The sequence below is a fragment of the Euprymna scolopes genome, chromosome 18 (genome assembly GCF_053919585.1).
Source record: "Euprymna scolopes isolate OS-2025 chromosome 18, ASM5391958v1, whole genome shotgun sequence".
In the NCBI taxonomy this organism is placed as follows: domain Eukaryota; kingdom Metazoa; phylum Mollusca; class Cephalopoda; order Sepiida; family Sepiolidae; genus Euprymna; species Euprymna scolopes.
This window is the reverse complement of record NC_136499.1, coordinates 131,504,917-131,519,500: the sequence shown is the minus strand read 5'-3', so window position 1 is coordinate 131,519,500 and position 14,584 is coordinate 131,504,917. Positions and strand designations below refer to the sequence as shown.

Below are 14,584 nucleotides of genomic sequence, written 5' to 3'. Positions count from 1 at the left end.
TAAAACATACTTTCAATTTGCTACGCGTGCGTGACTTGCAAAAATCTTGTCGCGAAAAGTTACCCCCACCATTTGTAAAAATAGTCCAGCTGAATACTACGGATATTTTCTCTAATTTTAATATATTATGCGCCGATTAGATTTTTCAGATACTATCGATTTTGATCCAGTCCGATCCGGCTGACGAAAGTTTTTTTTAGTGGACATAAGAACACGCAAACACACGAACAAATTAGCATGGTTACCCGTCGTTGCCTAGGCTGAAATGAAGTGCCGTTTGAAACACGCCTGTTATACTAATCATTTTCATCGTGGGTAACGTTGATACCCCTACAACAATTTCAAAAATAAAAGAACGGATAAAAACATGTAAATGTAATCGCCCCCCCCCAAAAAAAGAAGTATCTGATACCCTCTCCACCAGATATTTTGGCACAAGGGATCACTTTCCAAAGAAAACTCACGATTTTGTGAACCTAAAAAAAATAACGTATATAAACATTAATGCGTGCATTTATTTTTTATTTTGGTAAATGTGTAATTTAGCCGCGTAAATTATTCGCCAGACAAAAAAAAATTAAAAATCTATTCATTTTAATATAAAACAAATTGTTAGATCCAGAAAAAATTTTCATTTTTATTATTTTTTTTATCATTTATATTTATTATTCGAGATCGCTATATTGCTGTTAAAATTTGGCCTTTTTAAGCTCTTTCATGAACTATGTTTTTGGCCGCCATATTTTTTTTTTGCAATGAAAGAGCGTAAAAAGGCAAAATTTAGCCTTAACAAAGCCAATCTGTCAAACATAAAAAGGCCAAAGTTTAAACGTGTAAGGCGTGCATATTTAGTTTGATAAAAAATGATTTTTTTAATTTTATTTTAGCCTTTGGGTCTAATAATGTTTTATATAAAAATAAATAGTTTTTATAATTTTTTTGTCTGTCAAATGATTTACGCCGCTAAACTACACATTTACCTTTATTTTTGTAAGGGCATATTTTTTACTGTTTTTATTTTTGTAAATAAAGGAAATTTTAGATTTGCTTTTTTCAGGGGGAGGACGCTTTTCGATTTGCTTTTTATTTGTCGTTTTATGTTTCTAATGTAATCCCCCCCCAATTGAATTTGTCATCTTATCGGCTTTGTTTTGTTCATTAAATTGCAGCGTAAATTATTTGCCAGACAAAAAAAATATAAAAACTATTTATTTTTAATATAAAACATATTGTTAGGATCCAAAGGCTGAAATAAAACCAGAAAAAAATTCATTTTTATTATTTTTTTTTATCATTTATATTTATTATTCGAGGCCGCTATATTGTTTTTAAAATTTGGCCTTTCTAAGGTTTGGCAGATTGGCTTTTTTAAGCTCTTTCATGAACTATGTTTTTGGCCGGCATGTTTTTTTTGTAATGAAAGAGCGTAAAAAGGCTTTTTGGCCTTAAAAAAGCCAATCTGCCAAGCCTAAAAAAAAATAAATTTTAAATGTGTAAGGCGTGCACATTTAGTCTAATAAAAAATGATTTAAAAAAAATAAAAATGATTTTTTTTGTTTTTTTTCAGCATTTTGGGTCTAATAATGTTTTGTATAAAAATAAATAGTTTTTATAAATTTTTGGCTGTCAAATAATTTACGCCGATAAACTGCACATTTACCTTTATTTTTTTGTAAGGGCATTTTTTACTGTTTTTTTATTTTTTTGTAAATAAAGGAAATTTTAGATTTGCTTATTTTAGGGGGGGCTTTCCGATTTGCTGTTTATTTGTCGTATTATGATATTTTGTTTTGTTTAATAAATTGTTAGGGGAAAGTAGAGAATGGTCTCATAAAAAATAATTAAATTTATCGTTATTTTTTATTTTTTATTTATTTTTTTTACACAGTGATCACCACTTATCAAGGCCCGGAAGCCACTCAGGGATAAGGGTTATTGCAAGTACATTACGTTAGTGTGGAGATTTGATGAAGTGTTTACTTAAGGGGGCTGTTTATTAGGAATTTGTTAACATTGGACTTGAAGACATCCAAGTTGTAGTCCGGTGGGAAACAGGCAGACGGAACAGAGTTCCACAAGCGTGCAGTTCTAAGTTATTTTATGTTTCCAATGTTATGTCCCCCCATTTTTTCCTCCTCCCTAGAAGTGACATGTCTCGTTGAACGCTTGGTGGCCAAAAGGTAGGTGCTCATTTTACGTTAAATTTATATAGAAGAATAATCCACTACTCTAACTTGTTATTTTTTTTTCAAAATTTCTCATTTTTTTGTTTTTTGCACTTATTTGCACTTCTACAAACTAATAATATTTATAAAGGCTGTTTAAATGTATTAGACTGAAAAAGTAGATCTCCATTTTTTAGGGGTCAAACGCCGTTGGGTCACGTTGTGTAAAGTTTTTTTTTAATTTTTAATGCTGGATTACGTGGTAAAAATTTACCGATTTCTGCATTGCTGTAAGGAATAAAATAAAACAAACAAATGAAATCTCAGTTTTTTTCGTAAATGTTTTTTTATTAAAAAAAAAAAACAATAAAAGCCAAACATTTTTTCTATCTACACGGAATTATTTTTCCAGCTAGAAACTTAATGAAATCACCAAATGATATTTGGTAAAAGTATTTTTATGGATAGCATCTAAGGGCAAATAACTCTAAAAAAACGTCTTAAAAAAGGTCGCTGTTGGAAATATTAATTCCAACATAAATTAAATATATTATCAATATAATTGTTGTTTAAAATTTATTAAATAACAATTTTAAATAGAATACTTAAAATAATTATCTCGCTAAAAAAATTAACTAAGATACCGCTATTTAGTAAAATCGATTTTTCTTACTGTCGTATGCAAATAAGGTGATCTCTTAATTGTAGATTTTTCTAAGTATCATACTATATATAGAAATAAATGAAAGGTTAAAGTAAGACACGTTTTGTATATATTAATCAAATTGTGAACAGACAGAAAGAATACGAATTTAGGGTTGGTAGTACTGTACACATAGATTAAAAAAAAGTTGTCAAAAAACAAATATATAACAAATAAATGTTATCAAAGGCAAGATAAGTTACTTTTCTACCAAACTGGATATATTTTTTGTGTTTTTATTCAATGTAACATGTTCATTCAGCTCGAAAAACATGCAGTGTTTACCGATGTATTGGAAAATTCAAAATGGCGCCCGACTCTCTCTTTAACACGGTAAGTTTGGGAAAGGTGTTATAAATAATAAACTAGACAAAATACTATTAAAAGACCACCGAATATATGTCAAGTTATGTCATGTTAACATATATTGGACGAATTTCTAACAGTATTTTGTCTAGTTTATTATTTATAACACCTTTTCCCGAACTTACCATGTTAAAGAGAGAGTCGGGCGCCATTTTGAATTTTCCAATACATCGGTAAAAACTTTATGCTTTTTGAGCTGAATAAACATGTTAAATTGAATAAAAACACAAAAAATTATATCCAGTTTTGTAGAAAAGTAACTTATCTTGCCTTTGATAACATTTATTTATTATATATTTGTTTTTTGACAACTTTTTTGAATCTATGTGTACAGTAATACAAACCCCGAATTTATATATATAGATTATGATGAATGATTTCTGTGTAAGTTCTTATTTATGTCTTATAGCAACAAACGAAAGCCTTTCACGTGTCTGCACAGAAATCCCGCTTTCTGAACCGTTTTTTGTTCGTCGTTTTATGCTTTCTATTTTGCCACATTTTCATATCTCACGTGACCTCTTCCAATCAGCCAGCTAGTTTATAGTAACAGGACCTGTTCCGAATTCCGTGCAAATTCCCGAGTTCGAGCGAAAGATCCTCGCGTTTGACAAGGGACACATGAAGAAGGTCGGAGGTTACATAAGCCGAAACGGTTTGCAAAGAGCACTCAAAACGAGAACACTAGTTCAAAGAGCGAACAATTACCATTATCTAAAAAACATCAGAACCACTTCAGTATTATGTAAATGAATTTAATCACATGGGAAATGTATTATGATTACTATAATTATATGATAATAAAATATATATGGTACTAGAATTACAAAGTTTTACTTTAATATTTGGATTACAATTTATTGATATTTTAGAAATGTTTATTTTTATGCTGAAATAAAATATAATATAATTTTCGCTGATTCAAGATTTAATTATGACGGATAAAGTCACAAAAGATATTCAAATTGACACAATTCAAACGTGATCGCGCGTTCCCCCGCCCGACGACGTAAGTTGAAATCCAAATTTCACACGTTACTAAGCTTTATTGGTCGTAATACGTGCCAAGCAGCGAGTTTTAACAATGAAGATGACCGAATTGATCGCTAAACGTGTGACTTTAATCATCGCCTTCATCTTGAATTGATTATGCTAAGATTGTTTAATAATGAATAAATTTGCCAGTACAGGTTTTAGCACGTGAGCGAAAAAGGTCATAATGACCTTGCCTGTGCTTGAAGGACTGTTTTCAGACGGTATTCTGGAGTGATCTGACCGCAAGTGCGATTACACTGGTTGACTCATGAGAATATGCGGTGAAAAAACAATGAATATGCATATGTTATGTCACACGTTACGTCACATGTTACGGGACATCGGATAGCGAATAGGAACAGATTTTGAATCAAAATTAGCTTTACTATTTGGTTTGACATTTCTTTTATTTATATGTGTACTAGTGTACTAGTCTAAATATTAGGGCTTGCTGCCATAAAATGTACCAACCCATTGATTTGTTGCTTTTTTCCTTTCATTTGCAGAAGTTTATTATGCTCTGTAAAGTCACAAAAAAAAAAGAGAAACATTCCTCAACAAAAAAAACGAAGTAAACAGCATAAATGAATATTTGAAAATATAAAGAACTAGGAGAATAATTTTTTAAAAAATACTGAATTCTACATTAAATAACCGACAAAGGGTTGATAGGCCGTAAAACATCAGAACCAAACCAAACTCCGTGAATGAATAGTTTAGGATATAAAAAATTTAAAGCATAAAACTTTCTTCTTTTTTTTTTTTACAAAATGACCAGATTTGGCATTAAAAACTCTAGAAATGGTTGATATGCTGTAAAAATAATGACTGAACAAACATTATATAAAATAATCATTATACGCTGAGAAATCCATCGGCAAGAACAACTTCAACATGACGTTGTTATAAATAAATAAATAAATAAATAAACTAGACGTGTGTGAAGGGAATGTAGGCGTAGACAAATGCAACGATCTATGTTTTTTCTTCGCTAGGGTAGCAGACTGGATAGAAGTCAAAAATAATTCGCAGTTGTATTGTCGGTCGCCCACACTGAGAATTGAACTTTCAACCTTGAGAAGATTGACACTTTACAACTGAATCTTTCCAAGTAATCTAACCACTGTCTTCTCGAACGTACTCTCAAACAGCATCAACTTGTCTCGGACATGCTCTCTACCTTGTATAGTCTTCTCTCTCTCCCCCCCTCTCTCTCTCTCTCTCTCTCTCTCTATATATATATATATATATATATATATATATATATATATATATACATATATATATATATATATATATATATATATATATATATATATATATATATATATATATAAACAGCATATCCAATCCTGAGAGAGTACAAAATAGACTTCGTAACTTAGTGGGGGATGACCTTTTCTCCCACAGAAGAGACTTTGCGATTCTGTATTAGTTTTATCGTTATTTCCATGGCAACTGCTCGTCTGAGCTCCAATCTCTGCCCTCCTCATCAATCTTTCATGATAAACACTCGTCTAGCTGAAACCAATGTCAATAATTTCCCCCACTCTTTGTCTCTGCCTAAATACAAACGTAAATTCCATGAACAAAGCTTCTTTCTTAGAAGTGCACGCCTGTGGAACTCTCTTCCGTCTGCCTGCTTCCCACCTGACTACAACTTGGATGTCTTCAAGTCCAACATAAACAAATTCCTGATAAACCGCCCCTTAAGTAAGACACTTTATCAAATCTCCATTACTAACGATTACTACGATATTATCCGATTGATTACTGTACACGCAATAACCCTTGTCCCCGAGTGGCTTCCGGGCCTTGATACGTTGTGGCTACCATGTAATATATATATATATATATATATATATATATATATATATCTTTATCCGTGCCTAAATCAAAACGTAAATTCCATGAATAAAGCTTCTTTCTTAGAACTGCACGCCTGTGGAACTCTCTACCGCTTCCTTGTCCCCGCCCCCCCCCCCCCCGACTTCAACTTGGATATCTTCAAGTCCAACATAAACAAATTCCTGATGAACCGCCCCCTTAAGTAATGACACCTTGTCAAATCTCCAATACTAACTATTACTAAGATAATATCCCATTGATTACTGTTCACACAATAACCCTTATCCCCGAGGTGCTCCTGGGACTTGATAAGTGGTGACCACCATGTAATATATATATATATATATATATATATATATATATATATATATATATATATATACTAGCTGTACCCGGCCACGCGTTGCTGTGGCTCAGTTTGTTAAAATGGAGCACATGTGAAAGTTTGATTCTTTTTTTCAAGAGAATGTACAAATTATTTTTTTAACAGATGTTAAGAAAATAAACAGAAAAATACTTCCATCATTAATTATGCAAAAAAATAAATAAAACGTTGATTTAGTGTTTCAATATGCTTATAAATTACGATAAAACCTGCTGAGTATGCACTGTTTTACGGTTGTTGTAAAAATGGAATGGAAACGTAAATTTTTCTTCATTTTAATCTTTCTTAATTAACAGTAACATTCAACAATTGTACTTTATGTATATAAAACACAAAATATTTATTAAAAAAAAATTTTATTTTTAAAGTTAATAACGAAAGGGAAATAATTCCATTTTTTAAACGAAAAAGTCAGTTTACCTAACTTACTGTATTAATGCTATTTTTTAAGCAAGAAAAAAAAAGGGTAAATATCCAGATACGCTACTACAGAACACCGACCACTCTAATTTGTTTTTGTATAGGTAATTGAGGTCGCTGACAACGAATCTGATAGTCAAACTTGGGGCAAATTTACCTTTTGCATGGTATTTACCCCTGAACCCACGAACTTCTTTCCACCATTTTGCAGCTTCCGTTTATGCTACGCGCATGCACGCTGTAGCATAAACGACGGCTTCACCAACGTTGGGGAGAGGGGATTTTTTTTTTCCAGGACATAGAATTTTCTAATTTTCAAAAATACATTATAGCGCTTTTTGGGTGGAAAATTTAAAATTAGCTGAAAAAGAAATAAAATAAGAAAAGGAAAGCACACCAAGTTGGAGTAGGGGGGGGTTTAATTTATCTGTTTGTTTGTTTTTTTTACCTGGAACATCGAATTTTCAAATTTTCCGTAAGTAACGCACCGACATTTACCAATTAGAACACTATTTAACATTTTCCGAAGATTTTACTTTGTACATTGGGGGGGGCGGATGTGATGTTGGGGCGCGCGCGCGCCCCAACATCAGATTTCCCCCCCCCCAAACAAATTAGAGTGGTCGGTGGGGTTTGTATTACTGTACACATAGATTCGAAAAAGTTGTCAAAAAACAAATATATAACAAATAAATGTTATCAAAGGCAAGATAAGTTACTTTTCTACCAAACTGGATATATTTTTCGTGTTTTTATTCAATGTAACATATTGGGGTTGTATTACTGTACACATAGATTCGAAAACGTTGTTAAAAAACAAATATATACCAAATAAATGTTATCAAAAGCAAGATAAGTTACTGTTCTACCAAACTGGATATATTTTTCGTGGTTTTATTCAATGTAACATGTTTATTCAGCTCGAAAAACATACAGTGTTTACCGATGTATTGGAAAATTCAAGATGGCGTCTGATTCTCTCTTTAACACGGTAAGTTTGGGAAAAGGTGTTATAAATAAAAACCCAGAAAAAATACTGTTAAAAACTCGCTCAATATATGTTACAGTGACATAGGTTGACATATATTCGGCGGGTTTTTAATAGTATTTTGTATAGTTTTTTATTTATAACACCTTTTCCCAAACTTACCGTGTTAAAGAGAGAATCAGACGCCATCTTGAATTTTCCAAGTCATCGATAAACACTGTATGTTTTTCGAGCTGAATGTTGGGTTTGTATTACTGTACACATAGATTCGAAGAAGTTGTCAAAAAACAAATATATAACAAATAAATGTTATCAAAGGCAAGATAAGTTACTTTTCTACCTAACTGGATATATTTTTCGTGTTTTTATTCAATGTAACATTTTTATTCAGCTCGAAAAACATACAGTGTTTACCGATGTATTGGAACATTCAAGATGGAATCTGATTCTCTCTTTAACACGGTAAGTTTGGGAAAAGGTGTTATAAATAAAAAACCGGATAAAATACTGTTAAAAACTTGCTCAATGCATGTTACTGTGACATAGGTTGACATATATTCGGCGGGTTTTTAATAATATTTTGTATAGTTTTTTATTTATAACACCTTTTTCCAAACTTACGGTGTTAAAGAGGGTGTGAGAAGCCATCTTGAATTTTCGAATACATCGGTAAACACTGTATGTTTTTCGAGCTGAATAAATATGTTACATTGAATAAAAACACGAAAAATATATCCAGTTCGGCAGAAAAGTAACTTATCTTGCCTTTGATAACATTTATTTGTTATATATTTGTTCCCCCCTCCCAAACAAATTAGAGTGGTCGGTGTTCTGTAGTAGCGTATCTGGATATTTACCAAAAAAAAATATTTAGGTTTGGCTATAAATTCCTAAACTCATTTCACCTTAAATAATTTAGGTGACTGAAATAGGAATCCAATTGAATCTTTAATTTCCTGAATAGTATCCGATAATTCATTTTTCTTCGAGTTATATCGAATACATTAATACGGACTGTAGGGGATTTTTTCGTAATGTTACTGTAAAAATTATTTTTTATTGTTACAAATTACGATGCTTTAAAAAAAGCAAAAATAAATTCTTGCGTTTTTTACTTACTACTGAAAACCATAACTTTAGTAAAGGTATTTTTTGTTTAAACAAAGTAAAACATTTTAACTAAGAGTTAAGTAAAAATAATTAGTTCATTGTATTCTGCGATCATTATTTGAAAAATACTACAATTTTCATTAAAATTCGTTAATTTCCTGATTTTTGGTAAATTTTTAAGTAAAGGGAGGAGTCAAAATGTGTATACACTTTGAGCGTCGTCATTCATTTTGAGACCACGTGTGGTTAATTTAAATATCCAGTTTGGCAGAAAAGTAACTTATCTTGCCTTTGATAACATTTATTTGTTATGTATTTGTTTTTTGACAACTTTTTCGAATCTATGTGTACAGTAATACAAACCCAAACTTCGGAGGTTGGAATGTTCCCCCCACACCTAAAATGTACTTGGAAAAATCGATTTCATAGTGAGATTTAAGAATGGTTAGTCGAAAAAAAGGTGAAAAACAAAACAAATAATCAATAAATAATTGTTACCAAAGGCAATAAATGCTACTTTTTTTTTACTTACATTGAATATTTTCAAGCGCTTTTCTAATGCGGGTGTGTGGGTGCCAAATACCTCCAGATTTTCTAGAATTTCCCGCTAGATTGTAACCGAAATCTCCAGATATAGCAGGAAAACCGCTAAATTGTAACACTGGTCACGTGACAGAAAGCGGTAATAAATAATTGTCCCTAAATAAAAAAATGGCCTCTCGATACAAAGAAATCTACCTATTTATCATAGAAAAATTAAGTATAATGTTATAATTAAAAAGAAATATATAAAACACACATGGATATAGTAGACATCAAAACGTGGAAGCCATCCATCCAGTGGTTTTTTAGACAATTAATTCCGAACGAACCAATATTTACATTTATATATATATATATATATATATATATATATATATATATATATATATATATATATATATATATATATTATAGTCGTGGATGATGTTCGGAAATACGTTTGAGAAGACAGTGGTTTCAGATTCCTGAGTGCGACAGCATAGAAATGAAGAATGTCGAAGGTTGCATAGATCAAAACGTTGTTGAAAATGACACTCAAAATGAGAACAGTGGAAGAATCCAAATAATATCAACAGTTTGAATTCTTTGCGCATGCTCGTTATCCTTTTCGTTGGCTTTGATTCAAAACTGTTTCAAATATGTCTACATAAAAAAAATCACATGCAGACATGATCATTCTGACTTTCTATCTATTTATCTACATGCCCATCTATACAACAGTTTATTTAACTTAATCTTATCTTTCTCTTCTTCATAATTAAAATTAAATAACATTTTTGACTATTTAATATTTTTCACTCAATAAACTTCTATTATTTCCAAATTTTCTTTACATTTAATTGATTCTTTCCATAATTCAATAACATTATACAAAAAAATGGTCTTATTAACAAGGACAACTTAAAATAGACGCTTAGATACATAAATCAATAAAACGTGCGTGAACTGAGTGTAAAATAGACAATAGATATATATATATATATTTATGTATACATATTTGCTTTTATATATATATATATATATATATATATATATATATGCATATATATATACTAGACGTTCGAGCTCGATTGTGAATGGAGTGGCTGAAAAATGCGCATATCCATATTAGGAAGTGTGCGCGAGAAAAAAGGAAAAAAGGGAGAAAAATGCACGACGTGCTCGAGCAGAAATGTGTCGTTGTCGAGTGAAATGGACGTATAAATTCGAATGCGAGAAATAGCTGGCTGTGGCCGGCATAAGGTCGGAAAAGAAAAGTGTACACTGATCGCGATAGACGGTTGCAGCGAGAAACTGTTTAACGTCTTGCCAAAAGTAGCAGTAATAAATGCTTTTGTTAAAAACGAGAAATATGCCGACCGGATTGTACTTACTTCTTCCCAGTTTTACTTTTATGGATTACTGAAGTAAAGAGTAACAGCCACTGTAACACATACGAATCTGCATAAATTAAAATAACCTGTTTAAGCGTATTGTACGATCGGGCAACGTCGAGCGGTCAGCTACTTCCTACATAAATCTCCGCCTTCTTTGACCTACTCTCAAGTGTCTGCCTTTATTCGTCTTTAGAATAGTTTCATTTTGATGGTGAATCAATTTCTTGATTTCAATTATTGAAAAATCAAATTATAATATATTTATTCTCTTATTTATTTTTGTTTTCGTTATATTAAGTTGTTTTTTTTTTATTAATGTTCTTGTTTGAAAGCCTAGAAAATGCGTAAGTTTTAAATTGATTCTCCAGCCGAAAGGTTATTTGATCAAACGGGACATGAAACACTTACGAAAACTTTCTTATTCTTACGCATTTGAAATAGACGAGATTGCATTAAGGTTTCTTTCTTTTGTTTTTTTGATGGGTTATGTTTTTCGCTTTTACCATTTCAAATGATACACATATCGACCCGTGGAACGCTTCACTTTTCAAAATGATTCAATGCAAGAATTTATATCTATAAGAGATGTAGTCACTCCATATGCAATAGTGTTTTTGTTTGTTTTTGCTTGTTTGTTTGTTTTTGTTTGTTTTTTTTTTTGTTTTCTTTGCTACTTTATATAAAATCATAGATCTGTTTTTCCCCATCTCGAGGGGAATTGAATTGAGGAAAAAGTAACGTGTTGGAGCAGCTTGCAATTGATAAATATGTCGTAAAATAATTTTTTCAAACATAATGTTAATAAATAAATACCTTTTGAAAGATGCATTAATTTAATATACCTTTTTCAACAATGGGGAATTGTATTTGAAACTTAAGCGTGACAGACGAACGAAAACGTGACAACGAAAAGTCTAGCACGTTAATTAATAAAATGTTATTTATACGAACTTTTTACACCTTTTTTTTTACATGTTTTTTTTTGGGGGGGGGCGCTTAATTCATTCAATAATTTTTCAATTTGAACTGCTTTAATCCGAATTTTTAACCCGGCGTCTGTCATCCCAATTTTGCTTAAGTGTTCCTTATTCATATTTAGCAACTAATTTCTTTGCGAAGGGATCGCACATGGCGCAGTTGTATCTTAGTTTTCCTTGAAAGGTTATGGGTATGTAATAATCTTATATTGGAAACATTTTATTCCATCACAGATATTTAACAAATATCACGAACCGGTGTATCCCGTGGACATTTTTATATAAATGCGATCTAAATCTAAGGTTTTTGCATTTTTCCTTTATTTTATAATTTATTTTATTGTATTATTGTATATAATTATATCAGCAAGTTACAAGTGATTCAAACTGCTCAACATAGAGTGTAGATATATCCGGAAGCAGCAGGATAACTATATTTTACAAAATACCAGGTTGTTGCATAAGTCTCCGCTGTTGCATAATTTTTCTTTGTTCTAAAACATGTTTTCATATTTGGCAAAGTGTTATATATCATTAAAAAGCACGTATTCTGTTCTACAAGGTAATGCTCATCGTTTTTTTTGCTCATATATATTTTCTCGTTTTTTAAGAACCGTGAAATGAATTGTCAAGTAGATAAAAAAAATCACACTTTCGCCACCTCTTTCTTTTCACCTTTAATCGATGTCAAAAGGCGAGTGAAGTAACTAAGGATATTTGTGCCGTATATGGAGAAAACGCTATAGATGAGAGAATAGTTCGAGATTTGTTTACCAGATTCAAACACGGTAATTTTGACCTCACTGACGCTCCTCATGCGCCCTCCGGGGCCCGGGCGAAAAGATTAAAGTGTAGTATCTGTCCGACAGATACTGCAAGCAAAGACCAGATGTGGGGGCAACCCCACATACCTGACCTTTAACCAGCTCCCATTTCCCACCTCTCGGGAGCTGGTCCCCTTTTTCCCTTTCCCCCTTCCTTCACTCCTCACATTAAAAATTGGCCTTGTGCCTAATTTGCTCGGTGGGGGAGCAAATAAATACCCACTGACGCTCCTCGTTTTGGAAGACTAATCAAGATAGACAAAATCAGGGTTCTTCTTCTGAAGGAAGATGGCCATCAGACATTTAGAGAATTGGATGAAAAGATGAAGTGTGGTTTTCACACAATTTCTCGCCACCTTCAATCGATGGGATTCACACAAAATCTTGGAGCTTGGGTTCAGCATGAATTTACTTTTTCTGTTAAAATTCTTTGATTTTCTTAAAAAAAAAAAACGAATAAACGGGGGAAATAATACGGCCTAATAATACAGCTGAAAACGTTTTTATATTGGTATGCATAAACTCTACTATGGGACTAACTAATATGTTGGAAATACTCAGAGTTCAAATTTTTTTATTCGTTCTCCTTTTTTTTCCGATTATTTTATCTACATTATATGTGTCTTTCCATATCCTTTATTTGCTTTTTTATCTTATTTTCGTCTTTCTCCACTTCCTCATCTATTTTTCTTTTCCTCTTTTATTATTTGTTTTTTATCAATATTAGTTCAGATTTACCCGTATTTTTCTTTGTTTGCTATTATCTCCATATATAATATTCTTCTGGTTTACTTTTATATATTGTATGTCATGACTTAACGAGATTTCTTTTTTTTTTTAATGTTCCTCTTTTAATAGTCTTTATTGGATGATTTAATAAATCTGTATCTAACTTTTATTCGACATCTTTCATTTAATATATTCAATATTTCTCTATTTCTTTACTTAAAGTCGGCGGCAAGTTTGATAATGTGAAATATGAATTACCTTTTCTGCTTCTTCTCTTTCTCTGACGGTATTGCTGTTTCTATTCGTCGCCGTTTTTTTGCTTCGTTTTATGCTTAAAGATGACACAAGGGTAAGTTCGCTGCGTTTATATGAAGGTTTATATCAAGAGAATGTGTTCCGAGAAGAGAGATCAATGTTTTTATCTACTTCTTTATTTTTTTAAATTTTCACATTTAATGAAATGGAATAATCCTTTCCGAACGTTATACAATGGCAAAATATCAGGTTGACAAAAAATTTATTTTAGTCTTTAAAATTCAAATGAACATATCTCAGCTCAAAAAAAAAATTCTTGATTGATATAAGCACCATCAGAATCAAGACAATTTTTTCAACTCAAAACAAGTAAATTTATGCCAGTAAAAAAACTGGTGGCGATGAAATCGATGAAGACCTTTTTATATTACTTATTTTTTCAGGAATTTTTCACGCAGAAAGCTGTCGTAATGCTTGAAAACGTGGTAGTCGCTAGGTGAGACGTGGGGAGTAGGGTGGATTAGACTGTAGCATAATTTGGTCAACTTCCCCAGGGTCGGTTTACCAACGAGCGGTCAGTCATTGTTGTGGAGTAAAATTGGGACTTTTCTGTTGACTAATGCTGGGTGCTGTAAAAGTTTCTGGTGGATTTCATCAATTTGCTGACAGTACTTCTCAGTCGGAATCGTTTCGCCTTTTTTTTAAAAAACTGTAATGAATGCGACAGATCCCAGGCAATCAAACAGTCAGCATAAATTTCTTTTGATGCAACTCTGGCTTCAGGAAGTGTCCGGATTTCGTCGGTGTCTAAACACTTAGCTGGTCGTCGCCGGTTGTCGTAAAGAACCCACTTTTCATCG

The 14,584-nt window shown here is 31.9% G+C and overlaps 1 protein-coding gene across 2 annotated transcripts in view; it reads left to right on the top strand.

Annotated features, from left to right (window-relative positions):
• LOC145297833 (uncharacterized) overlaps positions 1-14,584 on the top strand; it is a 1,294,147-nt gene that overhangs the window by 849,365 nt on the left and 430,198 nt on the right. The gene's annotated exons all lie outside the window — the stretch shown is intronic.